This window comes from Tupaia chinensis, unplaced genomic scaffold (genome assembly GCF_000334495.1).
Source record: "Tupaia chinensis unplaced genomic scaffold, TupChi_1.0 Scaffold000248_1, whole genome shotgun sequence".
Lineage (NCBI taxonomy): Eukaryota > Metazoa > Chordata > Mammalia > Scandentia > Tupaiidae > Tupaia > Tupaia belangeri.
The window spans coordinates 2,623,949-2,633,675 of record NW_006159726.1 but is presented as its reverse complement, the minus strand read 5'-3'; the positions used below and the strand labels follow the sequence as shown (position 1 = coordinate 2,633,675).

At 35.8% G+C, this 9,727-nt stretch overlaps 1 pseudogene; it reads right to left on the bottom strand.

Annotated features, from left to right (window-relative positions):
* The window catches only part of LOC102494348 (tigger transposable element-derived protein 1-like), a 32,475-nt pseudogene extending 23,610 nt beyond the window's left edge, over positions 1–8,865 (bottom strand).
* Between the last annotated feature and the right edge of the window lie 862 nt (positions 8,866–9,727).

Sequence of the window (9,727 nt, the reverse complement as noted above, 5' to 3'; positions counted from 1 at the left end):
CCATGCTACAATCTCTTATTCTCCATTCTCCTGCCCAGATTTTGGGCATGGATGCACACTTGTTCAGTGTGTTTTTCAAGCCGCCACATCTGGGACTCAAACTGTACTGTAAACCATGTGGAATCCAGTGCCTTAACCTCCATGTCACCTACTGGTCCATTTCTTCTCTATTTTTGATTTTTAGTTTGTTTTTAAGAAAAAGGTCTTGCTAAGTTGCCCCAGCTGGCCTCAGATTTGTGTTCCTCCTGCCTCAACTTCCTGAATAGCTGGAATTACAGGTGTCTGCCACCTCACCTGGCTTCTTCTCCATTTTACACTATAATTCTCCATCCCCTTAGTTGTCATTAAGAAAAACTGTGGCACATATACTCTATGGAATACTATTCAGCCATAAAAAAAACCTCTGGCTTTTGACAGAAAGTGGAAGAATATGGAAGATTTACTGCTGAGTGAAGCAAGCCAGGCTATGAAGGAGAGACATTGTATGTCCCCACTTAATATATACCAAGTCTCTACATTCTGTGACTGAAACTGATTGACTAAAGAGTGTAGAAACACAATATATAGATGTAAATACCAGATATAGTGTGTATGAAAGAGTAGGGTCTAAGGAAGGACATTTAGAAAAAAAATAGGGAGGCAAAGCATTAATGGGACAAAGAAATATGGTATTATCTGTTGAAGATATTTTATAGTTTTATCAACTGGACTAGGGAGAAATGTTCACCTGTTGAAATATTCACTTTGTAAGCTAAATAATGTGATTGAATGTATAAAAGAAAATGAAATTTTAAAAGTAAATAAATAAATAAATAAAACATTACAGTGGTAGTCAAGTATGCAAATTTGTACACTTGACTGGACCCTTAACTTAAAAAAATTTAACAGGTATTTTAGCAATGAAATTAAAAGAACTTATATAAAAATTGGTCTCATGGTCTCAGAATTTTATAACTTAACTCCCATTCTTTTGTATGATTTCTATAACATATGCTGCATTCCATAAATATTTTTTCCATGACCAGCAGATGGCATAATGGATACGTGACTAGACTTCCATGTAATTGACCACAGTTTGAGTCCCAGACCTGGTGGCTTAAACTCACACCAGGCACATGTGTGTGTGTGTGCCTAAAATCCTGAGAGGAGAATGGAGGAGGAGGGATTGCAGTATGGCCATCCCCCCTGGGGTGTGATTTCTTGCTTTCTGTCTCACTGCCTGTCTGTCTCTCCGTGAGTGAACGTGCCCAATAGCAAAATCACTATTAAAAAATCATAATAATAAAATAATAATAATTTCTTTTTCCAAAGTAGTCACTCATTTAAAAGAAATCTTTGTCTGCTATACTTTCCTAAATTTCAATACATGTAGTAAATTTCACAGGAGAAATTTAAATTAAAATTCTTGCCTTCCCTGAGTTACCTCATCTCTGTACAAGTATATGTGTTGATGTGCTCTTTATATTTAGCTTGCTTTACAGGGATGGTGACCATAAATAACATAAAGGTAAAAGCTCAGAAAAGAAAGCAAAAATGAAATAGCAATTTTATAATATTAATTTTACTTAATTTATGTTGAAAACTTGGATTAATGCTTTGCTTTTACCTGAGATAAACATTCATATTACATATTTGAGCCATATGTTATGTTAGTTATGCAAGGTTTGAAGAAGGAAAGTAAGCTTATCAGATGCTTTGTTTTTTCCTCTGTTGATAATAGAACTGGCCATACTTGATGCTCCAGTTTTCAAAGAACAATAATAGTGATCTTGGCAATTTTTAATGAACATTTTAATGTTTTTTTTATCTTTTTTTTATTATCATCATCATAATCTTCTTTATATTACATTGGATTACATATAACTTTACAGTGTATTACATTGTTTTTTCAAAAGGGAATGCCATGCATGTCCGTCAGTACAGAGACATTAATTTGCTCTCTATCAGAGAGTGCGGATAGTCGGTATATATTGAGTGGATACATACAATATCTTTCTTTCATAGCCTGGCTTACTTCACTCAGCAATAGATCCTCCATATCTGACCATTTACTATCAAATTCCAGGGTCTTGTTATTTTTTATGGCTGAGTAGTATTCCATAGAGTATATATACTACACTTTTCCAATCCATTCATCGGTTTGTGGACATTTAGGTTGGTTCCATGTCTTGGCAATTGTGAATAATGCTGCAATAAACATTGATGTGCAAGCACTTTTCTGACTGAGCGTTCTCCTGTCTTTTGGGTAAATACCCAGAAGTGGGATTGCTGGATCAAATGGTAGTTCTATTTGTAGATCTTTGAGGAACCTCCATATTGTTCTCCACAGTGGTTGAACTAGTTTACATTCCCACCAACAGTGTAGGAGGGTTCCCTTTTCACCACATCCCCGCCAACACTTATCACTTTTTATATTCTTAATCTTTGCCATTCTGACAGGGGTTAGGTGGTATCTCATTGTGGTTTTTATCTGCATTTCCCTTATGATGAGGGATGTTGAGCATTTCCTCATATGCTTTTTGGCTGTTCGTATGTCTTCCTTAGAGAGACTTTTGTTCAGCTCACTTTCCCATCTTTTAATCGGGTTAATCATTTTTTTTCGCATAAGGCACTTGAGTTCCCTATGTATTCTCGTTATCAGTCCCTTGTCTGAGGCATATTTAACAAAAATATTTTCCCATTCTGAGGGTTGTCGGTTCACACTTGTTACTGTGTCCTTTGCTGTGCAGAAACTTCTTAGTCTAATATAGTCCCACTTGTCTATTTTAGGGATTATTGCCTGTGCTTTGGGAGTCTTATTTAAGAAGTCTTTGCCTACTCCAATGTCTCCCAGAGTTTCCCCAGCATTTTCCACAAGTAGTTTTATTGTCTGAGGTCTTAGGTTCAGATCTTTGATCCATTTTGAGTTGACTGTTGTTAATGGTGAAAGATGGGGGTTCAGTTTCATCTTTCTGCAGGTGGATACCCAGTTTTTCCAGCACCATTTACTAAAGAGGTTTTCCTTTTCCCAATGGATTGACTGATATCCTTTGTCAAAGATCAGTTGGCTATAAGCTTTGGGAGTTATTTCTGGGGTCTCTATTCTCTTCCATTGGTCCACATGTCTGTTTTTATGCCAATACCATGCTGTTTTGATGACCACAGCTTTATAGTATATCTTGGGATCAGGGAGTGATATGCCTCCTACTCCATTCTTCTTACGCAGGATTGCTTTTGCAATACGAGGTCTTTTATGGTTCCAGACAAATTCTATAATTGTCTTTTCTAGATCTCTGAAGAATATCTCTGGTATTTTGATTGGAATTGCATTAAACATGTAGATTAATTTGGGTAGAATTGCCATTTTGATTATGTTAATTCTACCAATCCAGGAGCATGGGATGTCCTTCCACTTTTTTATGTCACTTTCAATGTCTTTTTTAAGATTCTCGTAGTTTTCTTTATAAAGGTCTTTGACTTTCTTAGTTAGGTTTATCCCTAGATATCTTATACATCTTGTGGCTACGGTGAAAGGGATTCCTTTCTTCAGCTCTGCTTCATTCAACTTGTTGTTCATAAATAGAAATGCTATAGATTTTTGGATATTGATTTTGTATCCTGCCACCTTACTGTATTCACTTATTACTTCAAGCAGTTTTTTCATGGATACCTTTGGGTCTTCTAAGTATACCATCATGTCATCTGCAAATAAAGATATTTTCAACTCTTCTTTGCCTATTCGAATGCCTTTAATACTGTTCTCTTCTCTGATTGCAATAGCTAAGACTTCCAGTACTATATTAAAGAGCAGTGGAGAAAGTGGGCAGCCTTGCCTAGTACCTGTTTTCAGAGGAAAAGCTTTCAGCTTTTCCCCATTCAGTATAATATTAGCTGTAGGTTTTTCATAGATTGCTTTTATTGTGTTCAGAAATGACCCTTCTATACCAATCTTACTGAGAGTCTTAATCATAAAAGGATGTTGTATTTTATCAAACGCTTTCTCCGCATCAATTGAGATGATCATATGGTTTTTATCTTTCTTTCTGTTAATGTGGTGTATTACATTTATGGTCTTGCGTATATTGAACCACCCTTGCATCCCTGGTATAAAGCCTACCTGGTCGTGATGAATGATCTTTGTTATATGTTGTTGGATACGATTTGCGAGTATCTTGTTGAGAATTTTCGCATCTATATTCATCAATGATATTGGTCTGTAGTTTTCCTTTTTTGTCATATCCTTATCTGTTTTGGGGATGAGGATGATGGAGGCTTCATAAAATGAATTTGGAAGGTTTCCTTCCTTTTGAATCTTTAGAAATAATTTTAGTAAGATAGGGGTTAATTCTTCCTTGAAAGTTTTGTAGAATTCACAAGTGAAGCCATCTGGGCCTGGGCTTTTCTTTGTTGGGAGATTATTAATTACTGATTCAATCTCCTGGCTTGTTATAGGTCTATTCAGATTCTCTATGTCTTCCTGATCCAATCTTGGTAGTTTATATGCATCCAGGAATTTGTCCATCTCCTCCAGGTTATCTTGTTTGTTGGCGTAAAGTCGCTCATAGTATCCTCTAATGATATTATGTATTTCTGCTATGTCCGTGGTAATATTGCCTGTTTCATCACATATTTGATTAATCTGGTTTCTTTCTTTCTTCTTCTTGATCAGTCTAGCCAATGGAGTATCAATCTTGTTGATCTTTTCAAAGAACCAGCTTTTGCTTTCATTTATTTTCTGTATGGTTCGTTTATTTTCTATTTCATTTATTTCTGCTCGAACCTTTATTATTTCTTTTCGCCTGGCATTTTGGGGGTTCGTTTGTTGTTGTTTTTCCAGTTCTCTGAGGCATGATGATAAGTTATCTACTTGCCATCTTTCCATCCTTTTCTTATGTGCACTAATTGCTATGAATTTCCCTCTTATGACTGCTTTTGCTGTGTCCCATAGGTTCTGGACACTTGTGTCCTCATTATCATTTGTTTCCATAAATTTGTTTATTTCAGCCTTAATTTCTTCAGTAGTGAAGAAGTCATTCAGAAGTAGGTTGTTCAGTTTCCATGTGTTCGTGTGTTTTCGGGGTTGTTTCTTGAAATTAATCTTGAGTTTAATTCCATCATGGTCAGAGAAGATGCTGGGTACAGTTTCTATGCCTTTGAATCTGTAAAGGCTTGATTTGTGTCCTAATATATGATCTATCTTTGAAAAGGTTCCATGTCGGGGTGAGAAAAATGTATATGTTGTGGATGTAGGGTGGAAAGTTCTATAGATATCTGTCAAGCCCATTCCATTTATAGTATCATTTAAGTCCTGTATCTCTCTATTTATTTTCTGTCTAGAAGATCTGTCTATAGGAGATAACGGGGTGTTGAGATCTCCAACAATTATAGTATTTTTCCCTATGTCTCCTTTTAGCTCCAGCAGTCTTTCCTTCACATATTTAGGCGCACCTGAGTTGGGTGCGTAGATATTTATAAGGGTTATATCTTCTTGCTGGATTACCCCATCTACTATTATATAATGCCCTTCTTTGTCTCTTCTTACAGTCTTTGTTTTAAAATCTATTTTGTCTGAGATCAATATCGCTACTCCAGCCTTTTTCTGATTTCCATTTGCATGGAATATCTTTTTCCAGCCCTTGACTTTTAGTCTATGTATATCTTTATCCATAAAGTGAGTTTCTTGTAGGCAACAGATAGAGGGTTTCTGTTTTCTTATCCATTCAGCTAGTCTATGTCTCTTAACTGGGGAATTTAATCCATTGACATTCAATGTAATTATCGATATTTCCATACCTGATCCTATCATTAAGTGAGCCATTTTCTTAGTTGTTTTTTGTTCTCGTATAACTGTCTCTGATTTTTTAGTTTTCCTGGTATAGTACTCCCTTCAAAACCTCTTGAAGAGCTGGTCTGGTGTTGGTAAATTCCTTCAAATTTTGTTTATTTGAGAATGTTTTTATCTTTTTTTCCCATATAAAAGATAATTTTGCCGGGTATAGTATTCTTGGTTGAAATTGTTTTTCACTCAACACTTTGACTATGCTTCCCCATTCTTTCCTTTCCTGCATTGTTTCTGCTGAGAGATCCGATGTTAGCCTGATGGGGTGACCTTTGTAAGTAACCTGGCGTTTCCCTCTTGCCAACTTTAGTATCTTGTCTTTATCTGTTGTTTTTGCCAGTCTGGCTATGATGTGCCTTGGAGATGATCTTCTTGGGTTGATTCTACTTGGGGTCCTCTGTATTTCTTGGGTCTGGATATTTGAATGCCTTTCTAGATTTGGAAAGTTTTCTTCCAGGATCTCATGGAATAAATTTTCCAGGCCCTTATTATTTTCTTCCTCCTCCGGAATACCAATTATCCGAATGTTGGGGCGCTTGATGGTGTCCAGTATTCCTCGTATATTATCCTCATTTTTCATGGTTGTTTTCTCAATCTTCTTGATACTTTTATCTAGGTCAGATGTTTTGTCTTCTACGTTAGAGATTCGGTCTTCTGCCTGGTCTAACCTACATTTAATGCTTTCAAGGGAGGTTTTGATTTCCTCTATCACATTCTTCAAACCTAGAAGTTCCATCTGGTTCTTGTTTAGGGTATCCATTTCTTCTTTCAAGTCATTAAAGGACTTCCTCATCTCCTGGAGCTCCTTGTCTCTTTTCTCTTCCATCTCAGTTAGTTTGGTCACTACAAATATTCTGAATTCCTTATCAGACATGTCCACGACGTCCATTGTATTGACTGTGGGTGATGTAGGCTTGATGATTTCCCTTGAGGTAGAGGCCTTTTGTTGGTTGCTCATATTTCTTGAGCCTCTGTGATTGTTCCTAGTCATCACGTAATCTATGTTTCTTGCTAACTTATTTAAGGTATCTCTGATTCTTAAAAGTTGTACAAGCTTAGAAGATTGATGATTTATCTTATGGCTGGTCTACCTGTTACTCACAATTACCATTAACTGTTGCCACTAGCCCTGGAAGGCCCAAAGTCCTCGCTGTATCTAAGGAGTGGTGAGCCTTCAACTGACCAAATAAGCAACACCCCAAGAGCAAAGAAAAACAAAATCAAAAAAGAAAATCACGCGGCGCGCATTGCGTGCCGTGCACTACTCAAATCACCAAAATTCAAACAGTCCAAAGGCTAGTGGAAAGGGATCAGACAACATTTTAATGTTTTAAAAGTGTGTTTTATTTATTGTTATAGATAGATAATAACTGTACATACTTATGGGCTACAATGTGATGTTTCAATACATGTATACATTGAGTAATAATCATATACTAATAATGAGCATATCCGTCACCTTAAATACTTATCATTTCTTTATTGTAAGAACATTCAGAGTCCTCTTTTCTAGCTATCTTAAATACGCAATGTACTGTTGTTTTCTATAGGCACCCTATCATATATCTGAGTACTAGAACTTACTACTCCTATTTAACTGCAACACTGTGCCCCTTGAGCAATCACATCTCATTTTCTCCTTCACATTATTCTTGCCAGTCTCTGGTACCCACTATTCTACTCTCAATTCCTAAAAGGTCAACGATTTTTTTTCTGATTCCACACAAGTGAGACCATGCAGCATTTGTCTTTCTGTGCTTGGCTTATTTCACTTATTACAAGGTCCTCCAGACTCATCCATATTGTTAACAAATGATAAGATTTCATCCTTTTGTATGGCTGAGTAGTATTCCATTGTGTATGTATAAACCATATTTTATTTATCCACTCATTTGTTGATAGGCATTTAGATCTATTCTACTATTGTGAATAATGCTGTAATAAACATGGGAGTACAGATGCCTCTTCGATATCCTGATCTCATTTCCTTTGGCTACATACTCAGTAGTGGGATTGCTAGATCATATGGCAGATCTATTTTTAATTTTTTGAGGAACCTTCATACTGTTTTCCGTGAGGTTGTACTAATTTACATTCCCACCAATATTCATTTATAACCAACTGATTATTATTTTTATTGCATAATCTTTGTACATCTGTGTGAGGCACAGTATGGATTTTTTTTTTGAGGAATTTTTGCTAGAGGGCCCATGTACTCACACAAGAGACAGAGAGAGACAGAGAGACAGGAAGTGAGAAATCACCCTCTCCCCCCAGGGAGATGGCGACACTGGAATCCTTTTTCCTCCATTCCCCTCTTGGGATTTTGGGCATACATGCACATGTGCCTAGTGTGAGTTTAAGTCACCAGGTCTGAGACTCGAACCACAATCAACTGTATGGGAGTCCATCAATGTAACTATTACATCATCTGCTGGTCCCTACAGTATTTTTTTAAAGCATGCATATAGTGTGCAATAATCAAATCAAGGTTATAAACATATTCATCCTCTTCAGTATTTAACATTACTTTGTATATATTCAATATTGTGTTGTATACATTCAATATTCCTTTTACTCTTTTTTTGGAGGAAGTATATATTAAAATTTTTAAATGTATACATTTTTTAAATTTTTATTCATCATTGTTCTTCTTCTTATTTTTTTTTTAATTTGGCTAGAAAGAAACACAGAGAGAGATAGAGAGAAAGTGAGAAAGCAAGCCATCAGGTCTGGGACTCAAACCATGGTTAGCCATGTGAGAGTCCAGTGCCTAAACTACCATGCCACGTGCTAGCCCCGAATGTATAGATTTCTAATAAAACATTTTTTTTACTCTACCAGGTATACCATTCCATAACCATTGTTTACAGACATTCTTGTGTATGTGTTATTAATTTTCTCCCAAACCCCACCACCTCACAGTTTCCATTATCTATGGTTACTCTCTCTACTTTTATGCTATCAAGTCCTTTAGCTTCTGCTGAAGAGTGAGATCGCTCTAGGTTCATCCATTTTGTGTCAAATGATAGGAGATCATAGTTCATTATGGCTAAGTAGAACTTTATTGTGTATATAGCTAAATTTTCTTTATCCATTCAGTCAATTGATTTTGGACAAATGTACAAAGCACACATACTGGGAAAAGGTCCATGTCTTTAATAAACAGTGCTGATAAAATTGGACATTCATGAGCAGAAGAATGAAATTAGACCCCTATTTCTCACCACACAAAAATCAACTCAAGTATATTAAAGACTTAAATCTTAGACCTTAAAATCATAAAAGTATTAGAAGCATAACTATCCCCCATGGAAAGTGCTTTCTGTGTGTCTCTCTCCAGTTAAGCACACATGCCCTCTGGCAAATTAAAAAAATCTAAATAGCAAAAATCCAAATAATCCAATTAAACATGTGCAAAAGATATAACTAGGCATTTTTCCAAAGAAGACATTCAGATAGCCAACAGAAATATGAAAAATGTTCAATATTACTAACCATCAAGTAAATACAAATCAAAACCACAATGATATATCACCTTACCCCAGTATGAATGGTTTTTATCAAAAAGACAAAAAAAAAAAATGCTAGCGAGAATGTGAAGAAAGGAACTCTTACGTACTGTTGATGAGAATATAAATTAGTTCATTAACATTTGATCACTGGCTCTAACATCTTGAGAAGCTACTGTTACCAATACACATGGTGTGCTCTGCTTCTTTCAGAAATATTTTATTCTTAAGTTCTTTAAGTTTGAAATCAAAGTACATTTGACTTTATTGAAAAGTATTTGAAGAGGTACTTAATTATTTGAAGGTTCATATTTCATTGTCATCTTTCTCTTACACTTACTAGCAAATTCCTGTAACTCTTAAATCCTAGATTAGATTCATATACTCAATGTAGTTA